Source organism: Pseudorasbora parva, chromosome 25, assembly GCF_024679245.1.
Source record: "Pseudorasbora parva isolate DD20220531a chromosome 25, ASM2467924v1, whole genome shotgun sequence".
In the NCBI taxonomy this organism is placed as follows: Eukaryota; Metazoa; Chordata; class Actinopteri; order Cypriniformes; family Gobionidae; genus Pseudorasbora; species Pseudorasbora parva.
The window spans coordinates 36378752-36404310 of NC_090196.1; positions in this window are offsets into that span (position 1 = coordinate 36378752).

Here is a 25559-nt window from a genome sequence, read left to right on the forward strand (position 1 = left end):
ACTTAAATTACACACAAGAGAGTTTTATAATTATGTTATAATCATAACTTTATAATTATGTTTCTACTTCTAGTTAAGTTTTAGAGTTTTGTTAGTAGTAAAAAGGAAGAAATGATTGCTTCATGAGCAGCTTGAACTGAGCCGCTAAAGCAATCAGTCAGACTGCATTAAACTTAAATTAAAACTATATTTATTGTAAGATTTCGTAATAAACAGCCAAGAATTTAAACAATCTAAGAATTTGTAACAAAGAACGAAGTGTAACGAAGTCATTTTTGAAGATGGCTGCCTGACTGTGAGCGTGTGTTGCAGATCCAGGGTCTTTTGATATAATTTGGCTACTAACTATTAATATTCTGCATATTTGATCGGTCTGTGAAATAACTAAACAACAAAGCTCCTAAATGAAGTAATTTTGAGACAACTTCACTGAGAATACTCAAGATCACGCCAGTAAACAATGGAGCAAGTCGCGGATATCACACTCAAGCATATTTGGGATGCAATCCTTCAGACTAAAACTGACATCTATGCACATATTGATAAAAAATTTGCACCAATACAAGTAAGCATTGAGAGAATACAAGGTTCTATGTCAACAATAAGTGAACAGATAAATATGCTGGAAAAAAGAGTGAGCTCCAACGAGGACAATGCTGAGGATCTAACCAAACGCGTGAAGCTACTTGAAAAGGAAAATATTTACCTCAGAACTAAAGTTGACGATGCTGAAAACAGGAGCTGTGCTTGTAATCTCCGGTTCATAAATATTCCTGAAAAGGCTGAGGGCACGGACATCGTTGCATTTGTGAACCAGTTAATCCCACAGATCCTGGGCAAAGAAAATGTTCAGAGTTTGGCTCCTATTGAGAAGGCGCATCGCACTCCAACTCTCCTGTCAGGGAACAAAATTGACAGACCACGGCCGATTCTGGTAAAGTTTCTCAGCTTCCAGCATAAGGTGCACATCCTACGTCTGGCTAAAGGAAAAAAGGAACTGTTTTTCCAGGGATCGTGAGTCCATATTTTCCCGGATTTCAGCGTTGATCTGATGAGAAGACGACGTGAGTTTGATGCTGTTAAAAAGAAACTCCGGGAAATGGATATCAAGTATTCAATGATATATCCATGTACTTTGCGGATACTTGAGGATGGAAAATCAAGAAGTTCCCGCTGTCCAGTCGACGCGGAGAACTAATTTAGATTGTGACATTATAATTTGGAGACTTGGTAAAGTTTCTGATAAACTGCATATGTCTGCAGGAAACATTGCTTTGCTTTAAAGTGTGCAATAATGCGATGATGTAATAATTGTAGTAAAATTGTAATGCAGATTTTTCATAGGCCCTTGTTTTTGGTAATGTTTTTTTTTTTATTTATTTTTTATATATATATATATATATATATATATATATATATATATATATATATATATATATATATATATATATATATATCATAAAGGGCCAGTGTGTTTGTATAAGCCATTATTCATTTTTTATTTTATTTTTCTCATTGATACCTGGATCTGCTGAAACATGCAAGAATACAAAATATGTCTCACGCAATAAGAATTTAAATTAGATAATATAATAGAACTAGTAAAAGGCTTAAAAATAATTCATTTAAATATTAGGAGTTTACCTTCGAAAATTAACCTTTTACGGGCTTGGGTCACTCTCTATAAACCAAATATTATAACAATTTCTGAAACTTGGTTACATTCTAATATTGCAGATAATGAAATTATAATTGAAGGATTTACAATGTATAGAGCTGATAGAGGTACGAGAGGAGGTGAGGTAGTGATCCATGTGGACATGAGTCTCAATTCCAAATGTGTAGTAACTTCAACTGAGCCAATTAATTTTGAAAGTATTTTTGTTAAAATAACATTTCATGCCAATAAGTCATTAATTGTGGGTAGTATTTATAGGCCCCCCTCAGCTCCAACTGATTCACTGTTAACTATCTTAAATACAATTGGCTCTTTAGATGAAAGAAATACAAAATAACTAATAATTTTAGGTAACTTCAATAGAAATTGGCTTGAACATTCTTCTACTAATGACAAGAACTTAATTAAAAGTGTAAATTTAACTCAGTTAATAAACGAGCCTACTAGGATTGATGGCCAATCATCATCACTTTTGGATTGGATTTTGGTCACAAACCCTGAACGAATAATTACTTCAGGGGTAATGTCAGATTGTATGAGTGACCATTCCATTGTATACTGTGTATGGACAATTAAAGTACCAAAATTACTACCTAAATATTTAAAATTTAGGCAATGTAAAAAACTTATTCTAGATCACTTTAGAAATGACTTACTCAGTGTACAATGGTATCGTTTGTCATTAATCCCTTCAATTGATGAGGCTTGGGAATTTTTTTATTCTGAAGTAATGAATATGATTGATAAACACGCCCCATATAAAATTAAGAGGGTTAAGGGAAGGACTCTGCCATGGCTGAGCTCTGATTTACTGAGCCTTTATAAACTAAGAGATAAAGCATGGGATAAATATCATAACAGGAAACACCCCGATGACTGGGAAGTTTACAGGCGTCTACGCAATGATTGTAAAACTAGGACTAGAAATGCTCAATCCAGTTATTATAAAAATAGCCTGTCCCAAGAAACCGTCTCAGGTTACGTATGTAACCATGGTTCCCTGAGAGGGAATGAGACGCTGCGTCGAAACGCTAGTGGACGCCTCTGCGTACCATGTCATGAAGCACTTGTGTAATCAGTCCAATAGCGAGACGATACGTCACAGGCGGGTGACGTCATCGACCAGGAAGCTATAAAGCACACCTGGACCAAACAGTCACTAGCTTCTGGAAAAAGCCGAACAAGTCGATCACAGGCATGCCGGGAGTATGGCATAGCGACGCAGCGTCTCGTTCCCTCTCAGGGAACCATGGTTACATACAAAACCTGAGACGTTCCCTATCTCGAGGGAACTTCGAGCTGCGTCGAAACGCTAGGGGACCTCAATACCCACGCCGCCAGAGTCCCAAATGTCTGTATGTGTGAATCAACCCAGAAACACCCGGGACCCCGGTGTAAGGCTACCTATCTAGATTGTAAAACCTTACAAATGTATGCGGAGAGGACCACCCAGCTGCATCACATACCTCTGACAATGAAACTCCAGAAAAAAGAGCCATAGAGGCAGCCATACTCCTAGTGGAGTGGGCGCGGACCCTCATTGGTGAAGGATGTCCGGCCGACTCATAAGCGAGCGAAATAGCCTCGACTATCCACTTGCTAAGCGTCTGCTTTGAAGCCGGTTTTCCCTTGCTCGGGGACCCAAAAACACACAAACAACTGTTCTGAGTTTTGCCACAGGGCAGCTCTGTGGACATATGCATCTAGGGCCCTGACCGGACATAGCAGATTTAGCTTCTCTTGGTCTTGACTAGTGAACGGAGGCGGACAGAAAGCCTGCAGCATTACTGGTCCCGGCACATTAGTCAGGACCTTGGGAGCATATCCTTCCCTCGGGAAGAGAAATGCTTTTACCATTCCTGGTGCAAACTCCAGACAAGAGGGTGCCACTGCCTAAGTAGGCACCATCGAGCGTCCCGCAAGTCTGCGCCTCAAAGTCCCACGAAGGAAACGCATGACCCAAGGTTGTTTCCCCAATGATGCATTATCTAATGGAATATGATAAGCAGATATCGCCGACACATATACTTTCAGTTTTGAAGGTGATAACCCTGCAGAGAATTTTTCTTGTAGGAACTCAAGAACTGAACCGAACGGGCAGTTAACAGGGTCCAAAGCCTGGTGCGTACACCAGGCGACAAAAACTCTCCATTTGAGTGCGTAAAGTCTCCTTGTGGATGGTGCTCTGGAGTGCAACATGGTCTCTATCACCTCAGTAGATAGACCCGTGTTTATGAACTGGGCCCCCTCCGGGGCAAAGCCCACCGTTTCCACAGTTCCGGGCGCGGGTGCAGTACTGACCCCCCCCCGGCCTGCAAAAGAAGATCTCTCCTGACTGGGATTTCCCAGGGAGGACCTTCTAGGAGACACATAATGTCGGCGAGCCATATTTGGCCCGGCCAGAGCGGGGCTACCAATAAAAGCTGAACCCCGTCCCGGCGGACGCTCTCCAGCACTCCTGGGAGCAATGCCAGAGGGGGGAAGGCGTACAGACGCAGCCTCGGCCACGTCTGTACCATTGCGTCCAGCCCCAGCGGAGCTGGATGCATGAGGGAGAAATATGCTGGACAGTGTGTCGTCTCTCGAGACGCAAACAGATCCACCTGGGCTCGCCCAAAGCGGATCCACAGCTCCTCCACCACCTCGGGTGGAGTCTCCATTCTCCCGGCATCACTCCCTGCCTCGACAGGGAGTCTGCCGCTACATTCAGGACCCCCGGGATGTACATCGCCCTGAGCGAGAGCATCTTGCCTTGGGCCCATGTTAGCATATGATGCGTCAGCTTCCACACCCGACGCGATCTCAACCCCCCCTGGTGATTTATATACGAGACCACCGAAGTGTTGTCTGAACGAACTAACACATGGCAGGTCTGAGAGGAAGTGTTTGATTTTATATGATTGAAACACAGCCATCAGCTCCAGCTGGTTTATGTGCCAGGAGAGCTGACGGCCGCTCAGACCTTGGGCCGAGCGGCCACTCATGACCACTCCCCAGCCAGTTAGGGAGGCATCCGTCGTTAGCGTTACGCGACGACAAGGAGCCCCCAGAACTGGACCTTGGGACAGGAACCAAGGATCTTTTCACTTCACTAAGGCACGTAGGCAGCGCCGCGTGACCTTGATCAAGCGAAAAAGGGTTTCCCCTCAGGGAGAACCCCTTGGTCCTGAGCCACCACTGTAAGGGTCTCATGTACCGCAGGCCAAAAGGTACCCCGTTGGACGCTGCTGTCATCAGCCCTAACACTCTCTAAAAGTGTTTCACAGTGAGTGACTGACCTAGCTTTATCTGGTTCACGGTATCCAGGATCGTTTTTATCCTGGGAGGGGATAGCTGAACCGACATTATTTTCGTGTGTCCCAGACTACCGCCAGAAAAGTAGTGCTCTGCAGCTTATAGGTGCCAGCACACTTTTCTTTCCGTTCAACCTTAGCCCCAACACTCTCCTATGGGCGAGAACAGCATCTCGATGCTGAACGCCCACTGTTTCGACTATGCTAACACCAGCCAATCGTCGATATAGTTGAGCACGCGAATGCCCTGGAGTCACACCTGAGCCAGAGCTGAATTCACGCACTTGGTGAAAGTGTGGGGTGATTAAGCTAGGCCGAATGGCAGCACTCAATACTGGTAAGCTTCGCCCCCGAAAGCAAATCTGAAGACCTGTCTGTGCTGCGGAAGGATGGAGATGTGGAAGTATAAATTTTTTAGGTCTATTGTGACACACCAGTCCTCGGACCTGACGTGACACACGATCTGTTTTATCGTGAGCATTTTGTTTAGCTGATGCAGATCTAAAAATAGGCCTTAACCCTCCATCCTTCTTTGGAACTATGAAGTACCAGCTGTAAAAGCCGACTCTCTGCAGTGGGGAGGGACCCGTGTATAGCCTCTTTTCGCAGAAGAGTCTGTACCTCTCGTTCCATGACCAGAGGCTGCTCGGGGGTTACTACCGTAGGAGTAACCCTGCTGAACACGGGTGGGTGTGACCCGAACCCTTTTTATAATGTGAGCAGGACCCATTCTGAGATATTCGGCAGAAGTTTCCATGCTGCCAGAAAATCTACTAAGGGAACCAGCCTCTCGAGGCTGGTCTCTGGATTTTCCTGGGTGGTCAGCCCGGTGTCCTGTAACGGAATGCAACAGAATCTGCTCTTAAATCTATAACTATATTAACCAACTCATCATGCAGATTTGTTTTGAAATGTCATTACAACACTCATCATTGCTTAATGTATAATTCTCTTAATTGGCTGCAGCCAAAAGAAAGGAAAACATTTCATTGGTTAATCTTAATCTTTAAGTGCATTTATTATGATTTTCCTTATTATCTGAAACAACATCTGGTACCATTTATGTCCTTACATGCCCTTAGAAATTTAACATCTCCTTTCTTTCGAGTTCCTGCAGTTAAAAGAGAAACTGGTAAGAAGGCATTTTGCTTTAAGGGTCCGTCAGATTGGAATAATTTGCCAGCTGCTCTTCGTTCTATAACCACACTACAACTGTATAAATCCTCATTATACTTTTATTTAAATACGTCTTGTATTTGCTACTGATGTGAATGAAATGTTATTAATATCATTATCTCCATGTTGGGTTGTTCCTACTACAGATGAATGTCTATGTTGTATTTGTATCAGAAATATTTATACGCTATATTAATGTTTACCCAATAACTACGAATTGTGTGAAATCCTATAATGGACAGTGACTTAATGTTTATCTAATGATAAAGAAATCATGTTACCATTAAAAGGTGAGGATTCTGGAACAGGGTTGGGGATGTGTCAAGCAGGACAATTGTTAGTCTTTTATTGGGTATGTTTTTTTTTTTTTTTTTTTTTTTTTTTTTTTTAATAATGTGGGATGTATTATGTATGTTGTACAGCTATATTTGTGCCTTAGGACCCTCTCGAAAAAGAGATGGATCATCTCAAGGGGCTATCCTTAAATAAATAAATAAATAAATAAATATTATGATAACAGATGCATGACAACATTCTGTACATTCATCAACTAAAAATGATTTTGACTAAAAGATTGATTCTTCAGATTAAGGAATTAATAAGACTTCATAAAAATAGGAATCTATCAAAAAAAAATATAGTTTACCTTGGTTTAACCAACAATTATATAGATTAAGCAAAGTAAAAACATAGAATGGGTCATTTATATTTACTATAGTCAGGAGATTTAAAGATGATGCTTTTTGTGTGCTATAGAAGAACAATTACATGAAACAAATAGAATGACAAGGCAAAATAGGCAAGACGTTAGTTGATTATTTATTATTGGCAGACAAACCCTTGTGAAAAAAAAGTGCACTTTAGTGTACTTTTATAAAGTGTACTTATTACACAGATAATATACTTATACTAAATACACTTAATTGTGCAATTAAATGCAATGTTTTCGGTGTACTTAACACACATTATATGTAATTGATTTCAAATTTATCACATATTAAGTTGAAATAAAATACAATAAGTTGCAATTAAGAGTGATTTTTTGGAACAACTTAAGTGGTACTTAAATACAACTTTATATGTACTTTCATAATCGCTTCTAGTGTATTAAAATTGTAATTAAAGTGCACTGCTCAATGTACTGACAAGCAATTAATGTGAATTAAAACATACTTTAATGTCAGCTAAATATACGCTTAAGTGTGAATTAAATGCAATGTTTTCGGTGTACTTAACACACATTATATGTAATTGATTTCAAATTTATCACATATTAAGTTGAAATAAAATACAATAAGTTGCAATTAAGAGTGATTTTTTGGAACAACTTAAGTGGTACTTAAATACAACTTTATATGTACTTTCATAATCACTTCTAGTGTATTAAAATTGTAATTAAAGTGCACTGCTCAATGTACTGACATCCATTCTACTTTCTTAAAAACAAGCAATTAATATGAACTAAAATATACCTTAACGTAATTTACATGTACACTCTAATATAATGAAATACATTCATAATTACATTTTTCAAATAATACAGCTGCAATTTCGTATAATAAACACATCCAAATTTAAATCCTCTACATTTATTGACAAAACAATCTGTAAAACAAATATACAAAAAAAACTTTTTTTTGATGCCCAAGAAAAACCCAAAAAACTATTTACACAAACACAAGAACATATGTATTCTGTCAATTTTATCATTAAATTCAAGTGATGCCATATTGATGCTCTTTAATGTGACATGACAGATCACTGTAAAGACATCAGTTCAAGCAGCACTGCGGCACGAGTGAATGTGATCACCTTGTCATAGTCAAAGAATTAACATCAGAAGGTATGTTAAGGATACATTACAACTTACTAAAATGTATCACATTGTGTAATCGTTCAGTGTTTCAACAGCAGAAAGATGTCGATAAAACACGAGAGAGATGAACTCTTTCACTAAATGTATGCATTATATTAGCCTATATATTCATCATATTCTACTTAACCTGAAAACCTGAAAAAAATCTAACCTATAATTAGATTTATAAGTTAATGCATGAGAAGTTTACACGTTTGCATACAATCCGAGTGCAAGTAAGGCCTCCCTACAGCATTCTTTGTCGTTTGATTAAACAGAAACAACAAGGCAATTATATATTACATTCTGAATCAAATTATAATCTTTGTGTGCCCTTTGTTAGAGTTAAGCTTGGTAAAACGTCCCTCAAATATGTCGCAGCCTCAGATTGGAATTTGCTCCAGACTGAGTTGAAGCTAAAAGATCTGGTGACATTTAGTCATTTTAAAATTTTACTTCATCATTTTGAGAGTAAATTAATGGTGTGTAATTGTTTTTGACTGGTTGTATGTTTTATGTTTTTTATGTGACTTTTTATGTATAACTGTACATGCAAACACAGCTGCCTATCTTGGCCAGGACAGGACATTTTAATCTCAGTGAGTTTTTCTCCTGGTTAAATAAAGGTAATAATAATAATAATTAGTAGAGATATATTTATATTATATTTTTAATTCTTTAAGAAACCTTTAGTTTAGGACAATTACAATTTGTTCAGTAAACCAATAAAAAAATAAAAAAAATAGCATTTTTATATTTAGTGTTCTCTCCCCGAACTGTCAGCTTTGTGTACTGTTACACCTCTATTATTAATGCAATCTTAAAATCAAAAGGTGTATATGTTAATTATTTAATGCATTGTTAACTTGCATGAACAATGACTATAAATTTAATTAACCAGCTTTGAACTATAATTTATTAAGCAAGGTCAACAACTATTAATAAACACTGTAAAAAATTAAATAAAAGAAATAAATAAAAAGAAATCACTGTTAGATCATGTCGGCCAATACATTAAATAACGTTAACAAATTAGATCTTATTGTAAAGTGTTACTAAACTTATAAGCTCTTAAACCTTTACTAGCACCAAAATTAGGACCAAAAGGTTTATTCTAAAATCTTATTCCAGCATTATAGTGAATGAAAAAAAAAAAAAAAAAACTGAAGAACTCCAAAGGCACACAAAATTGTTTGTCACCAACTATCTTCAAGTTGTTTGGAAAGTGCTGTTTATGTCAATGTCCCAGAAGCTCTCCATCAGTAGGAAACTGGCGCACCATCTCTCCACAGTAGATGTGAATGGACATGTTCCAAAGAGGCAGGAAAGCAAAACAATATATACCTTGAGGAAAGAAAAAGAAAACGCAAAGAAAAAACTTGTTTATAAAACAGATCTATCCATTATTATAATTGGCTCAATTAAATTAAAACGATAGATGTACAGTATATATTCACACAGCAGTATCTGTATGAAAAAAAGAAGAAAAAAAAAGAAATCATAAAAATGAGCATGTTGTCTCTTTTTTATCTAGTACTGCCCTGATGAAGCAGTTTATTCCGCACGGTGTGTGTACGCTTTTGACCACACCTGCATCCCCTATGTGATGAATTACCTCAGTCGTCAGGGTAGAATGATTGGAGAGGTTCCTTCACGTATCCCACTGAGCACATCATCTTCACTGACACTGGACTTTAAAAATAGAGAACATTTTAATAATGGTTTTTATTCCTACTTTACAGGGAATTAAACATAACTTAAATATAGATAAATAAATAACCCAAGACCAATGTAAATTGAGAAAAGTATTCTTGCATTTTTCCTCATCTTGCCTTGCAAGTTTCAGCTTAACTACCTCCCACCATCCATGAAGGATTTTCTTGTATTTACCACGCCTGGCACAGCAATGCTGCGGCTCCATTCCTTTGGGTGTGTGGCCTGTAAAATATATAATGATTAGGGGATCTGGAAATGCACAAGTGGGAATGTATTACTTCCAAATGGACAAGATACAAAGCATTTAAAAGCAAAAGACTTGATAGCAATGTTTTAGCTTGTGTGATCAGTGTCATGGCTGGGCATAAATTCATAATTAACATTAACTTGACCTCATCAAGATGGCTCTGTGATTCCACACAGCTTGCACTGGATCTCCAATAACACATCTGTATTGATCCTTCAAAATAAAAAATAAAATAAGATAAGCACAAAATATTAAAAACACAAATAGTACTTTAACATCTTACTCTCCAAATGCAAAAAGAAAAGAACATATTAAAATCATTATTTCATTACTGGTTGTTATAAGTTAATATATGTAATAAATGTATATAACGTTAAATGTCTTCTGTCCATTTAAAAAGTAGGAGTTCGATTAAAATATTGTATTTACAGCAGGCAGATTCATTGAACATGCCCACACCGGCGATCACATTCCGATTTAAGAAATTATTATAATGCAATCTTAGATACATGATAGGAAACATGATTAATTCACCTCCCGAGTCCCCTATCTGCGATTAAACTAAATAACTACACCGTAATAGAGAGCTACCATGTTACGGTGAAAATGTAAAATCAAGAGAGCTTATATCAAGATATACTTACTTGACTCGTTATTTGTAGCATATAACGTCTCATCTGTAATGATCCAAACGGTTTGCTCCTCTGTTGTCTGTTGTCCTTCATCTTCATTACGCATCGCGATGACGCAAACATGACAGACCGCGCATTTTTCAAAATCATGACGTAGTATGTTTGGCGCATGCGCATTGAAATATTAAGTATAAATATAAAATAAGATATTTCGTGCATTAAATGTTGATTATAAATGACGTATTAATTATCCATTTCTGTTCAGGTTGTTCTAACACACTGTGTAGTTGGACTGTATTTCAGACAACTTGACTCATTCACCTAACTAAAAGTCAATCATGTTTACAGTGAGTCTGATTAAAATGAAATGTAGCCTATTTTAACTGAATTTTAATGCAAATTAATTTGGTTTAGATTTGTTCAACTTTTTCTTGCAATTAATGCAATTAAATGTGTGTTTAATCGCCATACAACAACATAATATTGAAAGTAGGTTATTCTGTACACAGATGTAAAGTAGCCTACAGTACATTGGGCAACTCCTCTCATAAAGATTGACAATGTCGAATTATGTAGAAAACTGACACTTGTAGTTGAGTTCATAGGAGCTAGTTATAACATTTCAACAGTATGTTGTACTGGAGTGTAAGCGAGTGAAATTTTGAAGAAAAATAAATTAACCAATGTAAATTTGGACAACTCATATTTTTTTTTAAATCATTTATTTTCCATGTGCTTTGTCATTAGTAAAATAAGTGCACTTTATGAAACAAACTCATAATTAAAATGGTTTAAGTAAGTTTAGGTGTAGACATTACTACAAGGTGCATTTTTAAAAAGTGCACTTAAGTGTGTTTATAAATATCGTCATGAAAGTGTACTTTCTTTAAGTGAAAATTAACTAGATATTATTATAAAGTGCACTTATTAAAAGTGCACTAAAGTGTGTTTATAAATATTGTCATGAAAGTGTACTTTTTTAAAGTACAAATTAATTATATATATTATTACAAAGTACACTTATTATAAGTACACTAAAGTGTGTTTATACATATTGTCATGAAAGTGTACTTTTTAAAAATACAAATTAATTCGATATTATTACAAAGTGAATTTTAAAAAAGTGTTCTTAAGTGTGTTTAGAAATATTTTCATTAAAGTGTATTCTCTTTAAGTACACTTAAGTGGCACTTAATTTTAATTATATCATATTATCTACAAGTGCAGTTTTTAAAAAATATACTTTAAATATATTAAGTGCACAAAAAATACACTTTCAATACAATTAAGCACACTTCTTTTTCACAAGGGAAGTTATGATTAAGTTAAACAAGAGGCTTAAGAGCAGAAGTTAAAGAAAACTGGTTTAAAGCTTGATTTGCCAAATTAGGGATATCTTTAAGAGCCACAATATAATTAGGGGATTATTGTTCTCCTGTGAAATTTTCATATTAAAATCACTAATTGTCAAAGCCATGGTTAAGTACATGGAAATGCTAAGAGGTTAAGATAATGAGACAACTATTAAGAGGGCAAACAAAGTATATAAGATTGGTCTGACAAACCAAATTTAAATTTACAAACATTGGATGTAGATTCAAGTATATATAATGAGGACAAAGAAGATGAATATGAGAACAATGTCTGGGTTAAGGATGTCTACATTCCAAAAATAACTTGTATTAGTATTATGCATTGATATATTCTATATAATTGTGACAATAACCTACAAGGCTTAGCCAATTTTATTTTCATGCTTACAATAATGGTCTAGTGTTAAAGGGAGCAAAATAATCTTTTACTCTTTTTGGGAAAAGAAAAAGAACGAAAAGGGAAAAAAATACACCTGGAAAAAAAAGAAAGAAAGATGTCTGAAAAGGGATGTTTGGTTCTGATGCTCCTCCAAATTGTGGTTGCATAATCTGGTCTTTGGCAATAAAGAGTAAGTGACTTAATTTAGGTCATTAGGAAGCATAACTAAGGAAGCTAGATTTTGAAGCTACACATCTGGAAGAAAGATACAAAATTGGGGCTTAGGTAAGCCTCAGAGAGGGAAATGTAGAAGATTTTATTATTGAATTTAATGTAAAATAAGCTGTATATAAGACACTATTAGACATCAGACTATTAGGCATACTTCCTGCTTCGCTACTGTTCGGACGCTCTTGCTTAGTGCTCCGCGCTTTGCTCTATCGCTTCTATATTTTATCTCATAATTTTAACTTCAGCAAATCAACACAGTGCTCAAACAACAAAGCTTGACTTCAACGATAAAACTAGAAACTCTGTTGACTGGATTACTACAAAAAAGTGGAATATTTCATCTGACCAGCATCTCCCTGCCATCAGTTTACATTCCGGAAGGGTAAACACAGCTGCCTACTATCGAAAGGATAAGAAAATGCCTCCTCTAGCTAAGGAATCTTCTTGCTGCACAAACTGCCACAGACTTTTACAAAGGACTGCAGTTCTTGAAACAAAGTTATTTGTGAAACCACCAAACCGGACGAATCACACAGAAGAGCTTCATCACGAACGCCCTCTGCACACAGTCGGTGAGTCCCATAAATTTAGTGCTACTCAACAGATAGAGAAACAAGAAACTGATCAACACACTAATCGATGGCACAAACAGGGGGCAAGACCCAAACGCACTCGAGACATCAGATTGTCACGAGCTTCATATATTGCTGCCATTGCATGCTCTACCCCAGACACAAGGATTGCAAACACTAGTTTCAGACCAACATCGATACATCTCGAAAACAGATTTGAAGTATTAATGAATGTGGGTGAGGAATCCCCAAACGTGATGAATGTGATGGAACACAGATTGCATCAGCCCGCAGCTAACACTAATGCTAACAGGCGCTCAAGGTCGAGCAGACAGGGGCCCTCAGCTCAGAGCGCAGCCCGAGCCAAGGACTCTGATAGTGGGTGACTCTACAGTCAGAAACATTCACAGCAGAGATACAACTACAGGCTGCCTTCCACAAGCAACCATTTCTGATGTAAACAGGGAAATTGAGAACATTCTGATGAAACATAAGACTGCAAATCAACTAATCATTAATGTGGGGAAGAACGATATTCAGAGAGAGCAGTCAGAACTCATGAAGTCGGACTTCAATGAACTTTTTGAAACACTTAGCAAACTGAAAGTTCAGCCGTTCATCAGTGGACCACTGCCAGCAAGAGGAACAAATAGGTTCTCACGGTTGTTTGGGCTTAATACATGGCTGCAAAAAACCTGTAACATGAATGGAGTGAACTTCATTGATAACTTCAATCTCTTCTGGAGTCAGAGACAACTGTTTACATCAAATGGCCTCCATCCAAACAAACTTGGTGCAAGAGTGCTAAAGGACAATATTTATTTTTCCCTTCATCATCCTTCAGCTGTGTGTTTTAACCCACTCAACCTGATTCAGAGTATGGATGACCACAGGACTTCATTTCAGCTCCTGAATGGACATTCGGTTGACACATCCCAAAAGGACAATGATAACACCACGCAGCCACAACAATTGCTCATGGACACACTCCCAGCTGAGCCCTGCCCACAGAGCTCACCATAGACTGACTGTGATGGATTAGAACTGCTCCAAGATTCAGCACCTAAAGATGACTTTCTTGAAAATGGACAGCAAAGCCATGACAACATACTTCCGCTTCCGATAACACCAGAGCAACAGCCCCTCTCACCGGACATGTCATTCCTCTCTCCAGCATCCCCGCATCTGGGCTTCTCAGAGAAAATTGAGGAACTGATTTTTGTTGGAACTAGACTATCACACTCAATTGCTGCGAGCCCCCAGATATCAACCAAAAAGCGTCGAGCCCCACAACCACCAAAGCCTGTGGGCCCAGCTCCCCCTCCTCCTGTGAGATTTCTTCGGTCACAACGCCAGGGCCCACACCCTCCTCCATCTGTTGTAGGTGAACCAAAAACAACTGATTCCAGCTCTCAGTGATATGTTTTGGGTCCCCGCTATGATAACAGTAACTTTATCAAATGTTTACAAAACAAGTGGGAACCCAGTGTGCCTGTCTCTTTCTCTATCTCTGTTCTGTTACGTGAAAGAAAGTCTAAGGCCTTGTCAGGCCGTTTAACAAACCAATATAATCTGCTGCCTGTTACCTGTCAAACTGAGACTAATGTGGGTGAAAAAATTAATACCGTTAAGTTAGCGCTTTTAAACATCCGTTCACTTAAGAACAAATCATTTCTAGACAGTGACTTAATAACCACAAACAACCTAGATTGTTTGCTTCTAAATGAAACGTGGTTAGAAGAAAACTGTAGTGCAACAGTCCTCAATGAAGCAGCCCCTCCTAACTTTACTTTTATGAGTGTCTGCAGAGCAGTTACGTGTTTGCAGAGCAGAGCAGGTGGGGGTGTTGCTGCTCTTTTTAAAGATGTCTATCAATGTAAGCAAGTATCATTTGGTAAGGCAAGGCAAGGCAAGTTTATTTGTATAGCACATTTCATACCCAATGGCAATTCAAAGTGCTTTACATAGAAATTAATTAAAACAGTGGTAGCAAATGCATGAGAAAAAAAAGAATACCATATGGACGAATAAAGAATTAAAAACAAGCATAGTTAAAACAGTCGTAAAGATATAGTAATTAAAAAATAATAATAATAATAAAAAATAAAAAATAAAAATAAAAAAATAAAAATAAAAGAAAAAGGATAAAATAAAATAAAATGGTCAGATTCACAATAATGGTCTGATATAAAAATAAACATTCTTCAGTTTACTGCCTACATACATGTACCATCTTAATTAGAACACCTCTCATTCATTTCTTTCTCAAACACGTTCATAACATCCATTTTAATCTCTATTCCCTGATTTTTACTCAGAAACCTTCTTGTTAAAACCCTTACTCACTCATCATACCCTCCACAGATTTACACATACTCAAACCTTATTGTCAAACTTACTATTTCCATCAAACCCAGTTTTCACTCGTCATATTCAACTCAAAAGAACATATAAAATAAACAATAACCAGAGATAAGAACAAAGGTAAACTAAAACAATTATATAAAGAATAAAGAGATAAGATAGGGTGCAATCAGTCGGACATACAGTGCTCAGAGCTCATTCAGTAAATGCACAGCTGAACAGATGTGTTTTGAGTCTGGATTTGAATGTGGCTACTGTTGGAGCACATCTGATCTGTTCAGGAAGCTGGTTCCAACTACGGCTGGCATAATAGCTAAAGGCAGACTCTCCTTGCTTTGAGTGAACTCTTGGTATTTCTAACTGACTTGATCCTGCTGATCTGAGTGATCAATCACCAAAAAAAAAAAATTGGTGAATATTTGTCTCTAGAATATCTGGGTATTGTGTTAAAAGGTGCTCCACGCATCCTGCTTATCATTGTTTACAGGCCTCCAAAGTACTCTCCACCCTTTATTGAATTTATTTACAGAACTGCTATCAATAATTTCCTCAGAGTTTGACTGTTTTGCTATTGCTGGGGATTTTAACATTCACATAGACAATATTGAATCCAGAACAACAAAAGAACTCATGACTGTTCTTAACACTTTTGATTTGACACAGCATGTAAATGGACCCACACACAATCGTGGACACACTCTAGATTTACTTATCAGTAAGGGTCTAAATATTTCATCGATTGTTATTAAGGAAGTGGCACTGTCTGATCATTTCTGTATTTTCTTTGACATATCAATCTCTCCTGCCATTGAAGCTAGATCTGTCTCTGTCAAAAAGAGATGCTTAAATAAGAACACTAATGTGCTGTTTATGAAGGCTTTATCTCTAAAACCAAGCATATCTTCAGACTCTGTTGATTTTCTCCTTGACTCCTTTAACTCAAAAGTTAAGAGTGTAATTGATGATATTGCTCCTCTGAAAGTCAGGTAAAAGAGTGGCAAACAAAAGAAACCACCATGGAGAAACTCAACAGCAGTTTGAATAATGAAAAGACAATGCAGAAAATCTGAACGAAAGTGGCGGAAGACAAAACTTGTAGTCCATTATAACATCTATATAACATCTAAAGACAGCCTTCATGCTTTCAATGTTGAACTAGGCAAAGCTAGACAGACCTTCTTCTCAAATATTATAAACAAACACATTAACAACACGCTCACTCTTTTTGCTACTGTAGACAGACTAACAAACCCCCCGAGTCACATTCCCAGAGAAATGCTCTCAGACAGCAAATGCAGCGAGTTTGCTTCCTTCTTCTCAGAGAAAATAAAAAATATCAGAAAGGCAATCAGCATATCCTTGAGTTGCTCTGGGGTCAGACAGATCAGACCAAAACCTCAGAAAATTACTGTCTGATTTCGAAACAATTGACGGTAAAATTTTAGAAGACACAGTACAGCATCTTAAAACATCAACCTGCGCCCTTGATGCACTCCCCACTTCTTTTTTTCAAAAGTGTGTTTAACTGTTTAGAAGCAGATCTCCTAAAAGTGGTGAACTCCTCACTTCTCTATGGGACTTTTCCAACCGCCCTTAAAACTGCAATAGTTAAGCCTCTTCTGAAAAAGAGAAATCTGGATAACTCCATACTGAGCAACTACAGACCAATCTCAAATCTCCCCTTCATTGGCAAAATCATTGAAAAAGTTGTTTTCAATCAACTAAACAAATTCTTAATTCTCAAATTTTCAGTCTGGTTTCCGACCGCATCACAGCACAGAGACAGCGCTCATAAAGATTATAAATGATATTCGCTTAAATACTGATACAGGCAAAACATCAATTCTGGTTCTACTCGACCTCAGTGCTACATTCGACACAGTTGACCACAACATACTTCTTGACAGGCTGGAAAACTGGGTCGGGCTTTCTGGGATGGTCCTCAAATGGTTCAGGTCATACTTAGAAGGGAGAGGTTATTATGTGAGTATAGGTGACCATAAGTCTGAGTGGACATCCATGACATGCGGAGTCCCACAAGGGTCAATTCTAGCACCACTCCTGTTTAACCTGTATATGCTGCCACTGAGCCAAATAATGAAAAATAACAATAATGCTTACCACAGCTATGCTGACAATACCCAGATCTACTTAGCACTATCACCTAATGACTACAGCCCTATTGACTCCCTGTGCAAATGCATTGATGAAGTTAACAACAGGATGTGCCAAAACTATCTTCAGTTAAACAAAGACAAAACCGAAATCACTACATTTGGAAACAAAGATGAAATTCTCAAGGTGAACGCATATCTTGAGGTGAAAGGTCTGATAACAAAAAATCAAGTCAGGAATCTTGGAGTGATTTTGGAGTCAGACCTGGGTTTCAGTAGTCATGTAAAAGCAATAACTAAATCAGCATACTATCATCTGAAAAATATTGCAAGAATTAGATGTTTTGTTTCCAGGCAAGACTTAGAGAAACTGGTTCATCACCAGTAGGGTGGACTATTGTAATGGCCTTCTCATCGGCCTTCCCAAAAAGACCATTAGACAGCTGCAGCTCATACAGAACGCTGCTGCCAGAATTCTGAGCAGAACCAGAAAATATGACCATATCACACCAGTCCTCAGGTCTTTACTCTGGCTTCCAGTTACATTTAGGATCGATTTAAAGTACTATTACTTGTTTATAAATCTCTCAATGACCTAGGACCTCAATACATCGCAGATATGCTGATTAAATACAAACCCAACAGATCACTCAGATCAGCAAGATCAAGTCAGTTAGAAATACCAAGAGTTCACTCAAAGCAAGGAGAGTCTGCTTTTAGCTATTATGCCAGCCGCAGCTGAACCAGCTTCCTGAACAGATCAGATGTGCTCCAACAGTCGCCACATTCAAATCCAGACTCAAAACACATCTGTTCAGCTGAGCATTTACTGAATGAGCACTGAGCACTGTACGTCCGACTGATTATACCTTATCTGTGCATCATTTAATTAAATTAGTTTATAACTGTTTTAGTTGACCTGTTCTTTTCTTTGGTTATCATTATTTTATTATTTTTAATTCTCTTTACATTGTATTATTTTCTTATGCATTTTTAGCCCTATTTTAATTCCTTTCTATGTAAACCACTTTGAATTGCCATTGTGTATGAAATGTGCTATATAAATAAACTTGCCTTGCCTTGCCTTGCCTTGCCTTGCCTTGCCTTGCCTTGCCTTGCCTTGCCTTGCCATCAGATGTATGCTGAGGTTGCGTTTGCCCTGTATTAAGTTTGTGTTGGCCTTGACAACATGCTTGAAAATGACATGAAGAAGATGCATGATCGAGATAAAAATATCTTGGAATGTGGTGACGTGAGCCAGGAAACCAACTGGAAATCTAGCTGAAGGTTGTTACCATTTTGGGAAAGCAGCTATGTATATATGCTAGGTAAACCAAAGAACGTCTCGGTTACGAATGTAACCCTCGTTCCCTCAGGAGGGAACAGCGAAGTAACGTCAGTGACTGACGAATGGGGGTTTCGCCTAGAAGCCAATCATCTTCGAGATCTTAGAATACGCCCAATGGCAGTGCTAATGCCATGGGCATGCGAAATTTGCATGCGTAACTCCGCCTACCCACATGGGTATATAAGGAATTAGCTGGCATGATCGCATTATGTTGACCTGCTGAGGAGCCAAGACTGAACTCTCTGCCATTCCAGCGGTACAGAAGATGTGGCAGCGGGACGTTACGTCTCCGTTCCCTCCTCAGGGAACGAGGGTTACATATGTAACCGAGATGTTCCCATTCGTTCAGTCACTCCGAGTAACGTCAGTGACTGACGAATGGGGGTCCCAATGTAATCACGCCACTCGGCTGTCTTCCAGTGCCCTGTGTACACAAATACACATGTGGGGGTCACCCGGAGGGGGAACCATGCACATGGGGCACCTGACCAGACACCAGTCTGGGCTGAGTAGGGCAGACTTACTGGCATCGGCGTCATCAGTGCTGGAGGAGCTCAGGGCTCTCGGGGAGCTCATCTGAGAAGAATATTGCATGTATCCAGTCCGTGGAGTGGAATGGCGAGCAAGCGAAGACACCTGAGCCAATCCATTACCGGCCACTTGTAGAGGCGAGTAAATAGTCGGATACAGGCTCCACTCGGAGATTGTAAAATCTGGCAAATGTGTTCGGTGTCACGCAGCCTGCAGCTCTGCAGATGTCTGTTAGCGGAGCGCCATGCGCTAAAGCCCAAGAGGAGGCCATACTCCGAGTAGAATGTGCCCTCACCCCAAGGGGGCATGGGTGCCCCTGCTGCTGGTATGCCAAAACAATGGTATCCACTATCCAGTGAGACCACCTTTGCTTTGAGAGAGCCTTCCCTTTCAGCTTCCCACCGTAACAAAGAGCTGGTCTGAGGTCCTGTAACACCGCGTCCTGTCTGCGTAAGCACGAAGAGCGCGTACTGGACAGAGCAGTGCCAAGGATGGGTCTGCCTCCTCCAAGGGCAGCGCTTGAAGGTTCACCACCTGGTCTCTGGATGGAGTGGTGGGAACCTTGGGCACATATCCAGGCCGGGGTCTTAGGATCATGTGAGAGTCACCAGGCCCGAATTCCAGGCACGCTTTGTCAACCGAAAATGCCTGCAGGTCCCCTACCCTCTTGATAGAGGCCAGTGCGGTCAGGAGTGCTGTCTTCATAGACAAGAACTTCACATCTACTGACCGCAAAGGCTCAATGGGGCCCTCTGCAGAACACTTTAACTACTGAGAGGTCCCCAAGAGGGTACGAGAGGAGCAAGAGGAGGAAGTAGTCTCCTTGCACCCCTTAGGAACCTGTTGACCAGGTCGTGCTTACTTACCGGTTTACCATCCAAGAGGTCAGGACAGGCAGCAATTCCGGCCACATAAACCTTCAGGGTGGATGGAGACAACCTTCGATCCAACCATTCTTGGAGAAATGACAGCACTGACCCGATCGGGCACTCCCAGGGGTCTTCTTGGCGAGAAGAACACCAACTGACAAAGAGGTTCCACTTCAACGCATAGGCCTATCTCGTGGACTCGGCACGAGCAGAAAGGGATGGTAGCCACCACCGGAGGTAATAGGGTACTCAAACCTGCCGCGTCCCATCCTGGAGCCACACGTGGAGATTCCAAAGTTTAGAACATGGGTGCCACAGGGTGCCCTGTCTCTGAGAGAGGATATCCTGTCTCAGAGGAATCGGCCAGGGAGGGGCTGTCGCAAGGAGCACTAATTCTGGGAACCAGGTCTGGCCGTGCCAATACGGGGCGACCAACATGACCCTGCTCCTTGTCCTCCCTGACCTTGCACAGAACACGTGCAAGAAGGCTCACTGGGGGGAACGCATAGTTGCGTAGGCCCTGCGGCCAGCTGAGTGCCAGTGCATTCGTGCCGAGCGTGCCCTCGGTCAGGGAATAGTACAGGCTGCAATGGGACGAGTCGTGGGAGGCAACAGATCTACCTGCGCGTCCCCGAACTAATCCCAGATCAGCTGGACTAACTGGGGATGTAGTCTCCACTCCCCAGGGATTGGCTGAATCCGTGAGAGCTCATCAGCTGCGCGGTTCAGGATCCCCGGGATATGGACAGCACGAAGGGACCTCAGGTGCTTCTGACTCCATAACACGAGATGGCGGGCGAAGGTGGCGAAGAAGGTGGTGGAAGGTTGGAAAAGGCGGCGGGAGCATAGACCCCGACCTGTCCGACCTGACTAGTATGTGTTGACCCTTCAGCAAAACTCGGAAGTGGTGCAGGGTGAACCGTACTGCCAACAACTCAAGGCAATTTATCTGCAGACGGCGCTGGCTCTCTGTCTACGAGCCCGCGGCAGCATGTCCATTGCACATGGCACCCCAACCCCTAGTGGTAGCATCTGTTGATACAACAACATGCTTGGAAACTTGTTCTAAGGGAATACCTGCCCGTAAAGGTTCGACCACTGGGTGAGTGTCTGTCTGCAGGCCCGAGTCACTGGGACCCGGAGTGTGCCAGACTGCCATGCCCATCTCAGGACTCGATCGCGAAGTCAGTGCTGAAGCGGTCTCATATGAAGCAATCCGAGTGGCGTCACCGCGGCTGCAGATGCCATATGCCTCAGGAGCCTCTGAAATAGTTTCAGTGGAACTGCGATCTTGCTCTTTATCTGATGGAGGCAAGTCAGCAGTGAATGCGCACGCTCGCCGGTAAGCTGTGCGCACATGGCGACCGAGTCGATCTCCATACCGAGAAAAGAGATCCTCTGCACGGGGCCAAGTTACTCTTCTCCCAATTGACCCAAAGGCCCAGACGGGCTAAGTGGGGGAGAACCAGATCTGCAGTGGCCCAGTATGAGCCAGTCGTCGATATGGTTCTGGATGTGAACCCCTTGCTGCCTGAGTGGCGCAAGGGCTGCCTCGTCAATCTTCGTGAATACGCGAGGGGACAGAGCTAGCCCGAATGGGAGTACTGCATACTGATATGCCCGCCCTTCGAACGCAAACCATAGGAACGATCTGTGTCGCGTAAGGATGTACATGGAAGTACACCCTTCAGGTCGATCACTGCAAACCAAACGCGTGGACGAACGCATACTTGAGCGGTGTGGCCCGGGGGTCACCGGTCTCTGGGTGCTCAGGGATGGGTTAATCAGTTCTTTCTTTACATTAGGGTGCTGCTGACCCGTGGGTCAGCAGCTGAACAAAAGATTCTCCCCCGGCCCTCCACCGGGGGAAGGAGCCGTCCTGCCACCGTCCCCTGAAAAGAACTGCCTATCCCAGAGCTGTCCGTGTCAGGAGCGCCGCTTAGCCTGGCGTTTAGCCTGGCGCGGACTGGGGCGGCTTCCTGCGGCAAGCTCAGCGGCGTGGCCCGGGTGAAGGCTGCTGCTGTGGCCACGCGGGAGGGGGTCGCAGGAGGTCGCCCTGGCGGCGAGGAGGCTGAGGCAACTGTGCCGGCGGCGCTTTAGGTGCAGCAGCGGGCCGCTGGGGCAGTAAGTGTTTGATGGCCTCAGTCTGCCTCTGGGGATGGCCAAGAACTGTTGGGTGCAGTCCTCGAATGTGCCGCCTATAAGGCCAACCTGGGATATTGGCGAGTTGAGGAGGCGGGCTCACTCAGCCTTCCCACATCGACCAAGTAAGGCCAATAGTTTTTTCCGGACCACAGCTGTGGACATCCCCTGCACCAGGGGGCGTGTGGTCAGTACCGGGATCGGTGGTCACCTACGGGATCGGTGGCCCTGGATCAGCTCTGACACCGTAGTGCGCAACAGAGCATCTGACTGAGGGGGAGGGACCCCAGTGTACCCTTAGGCCGCGAACCCTCGAGGGCAGAGAAGGCGGAGGTGGCGACCGAACTGTCGCGGGAAGACACGGGGATCTCCCAGACCGCGTGCACTCCTCATGCATCTCAGGAGCGAAATGGCATTGGGGGCGGGGCCCGCAGCTGTCGGGTGCCACCCCCAAAAAACAATCGCCTAACCGCGAGCACTCGAGGAGTTCCATACCAGCCCGAGGCTCGCGGCTGCCCGAGATAACATGGCTGTCAACTCTAGGTCAGATTCTAGTGCTAACACACCCGGAGGCGGAGCATAGTCGAATCGTCAGCCCCAAAGGACTCTAGCCCACCTTGAGATGCAGCAATCGACCTCTCGCCACTATCTGGAGTGTGAACGAAACGAACGGGCCGTCAGCAGACGGTCCCCCTGCTTCAGTCCAACACTCGCTGGAAGTGATGTGCGAGAGGGCGGGAGTGGCCCGAGGAATGATCGTCGGGGTTCTTAATACCACAGCACCGCCCTCAGGTCACCCTGGCCACCAGCCAAAGTACCACCTCTATCGGGGATGGTAGATCAGGGTGTGGCAGAGGGGACTCTCTCTCTTTACAGAGATCATTGAGTCTCGACCACAACATCGCAATGGTCATGTTCCCGCAGTGGGAACACAGCACATCCACAAACACTGTCCAAACGTGCTGGGCCCAAACACGTCGAGCAGTGAATGCGCCCCAAAGACAGCAACAGATATCGACCACACCCGGAAGTGCGTGGGCAAACCGTCTTGAAAAAGACATGCCACACGCAAGCTCTCTTTGAGAGGAAAGCTCTGCCGAAGCGCCCAGGGAAAACACACACAGCTGTTGCAGATCACTGCACAGATCAGCAGGCAGACAATGTGAGATCGCTGGAACGCGCCGTTACACCAACTCCCTGGAGAACCGCTCGTCTCGAAGACTAAAGGGAGGACTTCAGAATTCAGGCTTACAGGAGCGAAGAGATGCTCTTGGCTCCGAAGCAGAAACATAATGCGATCATGCCAACTACTTCCTTATCTACCCATGTGGGTAGGCGTAGTTACGCATGCAAATCTCGCATGCCCATGGCATTGGCACTGCCATTGGGCATTTTCTAAGATCTCGAAGATGATTGGCTTCTAGGCAAAACCCCCATTCGTCAGTCACTGACATTACTTGGAGTGACTGAACGAAAGGGAACTGGAGCTGTCTCCTGCAGGAGAGACTCGGCTTTGTTGATGTGAATAAAGTCTTTCTGAAATCAAATAATCTTTGGGAAATGATTTTTCCTAGAAGAAATTTTCCAACAGGTTGGGGCCTTAAATTGGAGTAAATAAATAAAACTAGGACAAGGACAAATAATGATAGATATTATCAAATTTGCTGAAAATGCAGATAAACTTAATATTGCTTTTTTGTCACACAGAAATGCCCTTGGCAGTAAACCACTGATGATTTTGAGCTAGGATGCAGTAAAGTAAATGTACTTATTTTGAAAGCTGTCATCATTTACTCACTCTCGTGTCGTTCCAAACCTGCATGACTTCTGTGAAACACAAAAGAGGATGTTTTGAAGAATGTTGACAACCAAGCCATTTTGGTTAGACTACCATTTGAATATTGTATGAACAAAAAAAACAAAAACAGACTCAAATTATTTTATGTTATCCCAGCTGGCATTTTAACATTGAGCCACTGTTGAATCAATGTCAGGTGCCAGTGTTGGATAACCGTTGAATTTTGTTTAGATTTTGCAAATCTAATCAACGTTGAAATGGCAACGTCTTTCCAATGTCATGTTTCTCAACATAGGTGAATTTGCCAACATTGAAACAATATTGATTTTGAGAGTGAGTTTGCGGTTTGAGGATGTGATTTATAGTGGAGAAAAGCTTCTTGGAGTTTCCAGGGTTATTGTTGATGATGCTAGAGTAGAACTGTGACTGAGCATCTCTTAAAGACCTTGCGTAGGCCTTCTGATGAACTCTATAGGCTTGCCTATGAACAGTGAGTCCTGAGAGCTTGAGACACCTCTCATATGTCACATATGGACTACTTTGATGATGTTTTTATTACCTTTCTGGACATGGACAGTATAGTGTGCATACTGCATTATTGTTACGTCACGGACACGAGGAAAAAGGAAATTGGTGCGAGGACTCAAGTGCAGTGAGAAAATTATAATTTATTATAAAATAAAACATAACTCAACACAAAAACCCACGAGGGGGAAAAACACATAATCAGAACTGTAACATAACTCAAAAACATACCAACAGAGAAATCACGGGGAACCGGAAGACGCAGACATAACATACACAAGGATCCAACACAGACTGACAAACACAAGGAGCTATTAAGGGGAAGAAATCAAGAGGGAACAGGTGGGAGAAATCAACACTAATCAGATAACAAGGGGGAGGGATCAGACAATGACAGGAGCACATGCAAGACATGACAAAACCCACATGTGCACACAAGACAGGACAGGCATGTGACATTACCCCCTCCTTAAGGAGCGGCTACCAGACGCTCCACTAGGGACGGGAGGGACAGACCAGGGGGGCACGGGAGGGACAGACCAGGGGGGCACGGGAGGGACAGACCAGGGCGGCACGGGAGGGACAGACCAGGGCGGGACGGGAGGGACAGACCAGCGGGACGGGAGGGACAGACCAGGGGGGCACGGGAGGGACAGACCAGGGGGGCACGGGAGGGACAGACCAGGGGGACACGGGAGGGAAAGGGGAAACAGACA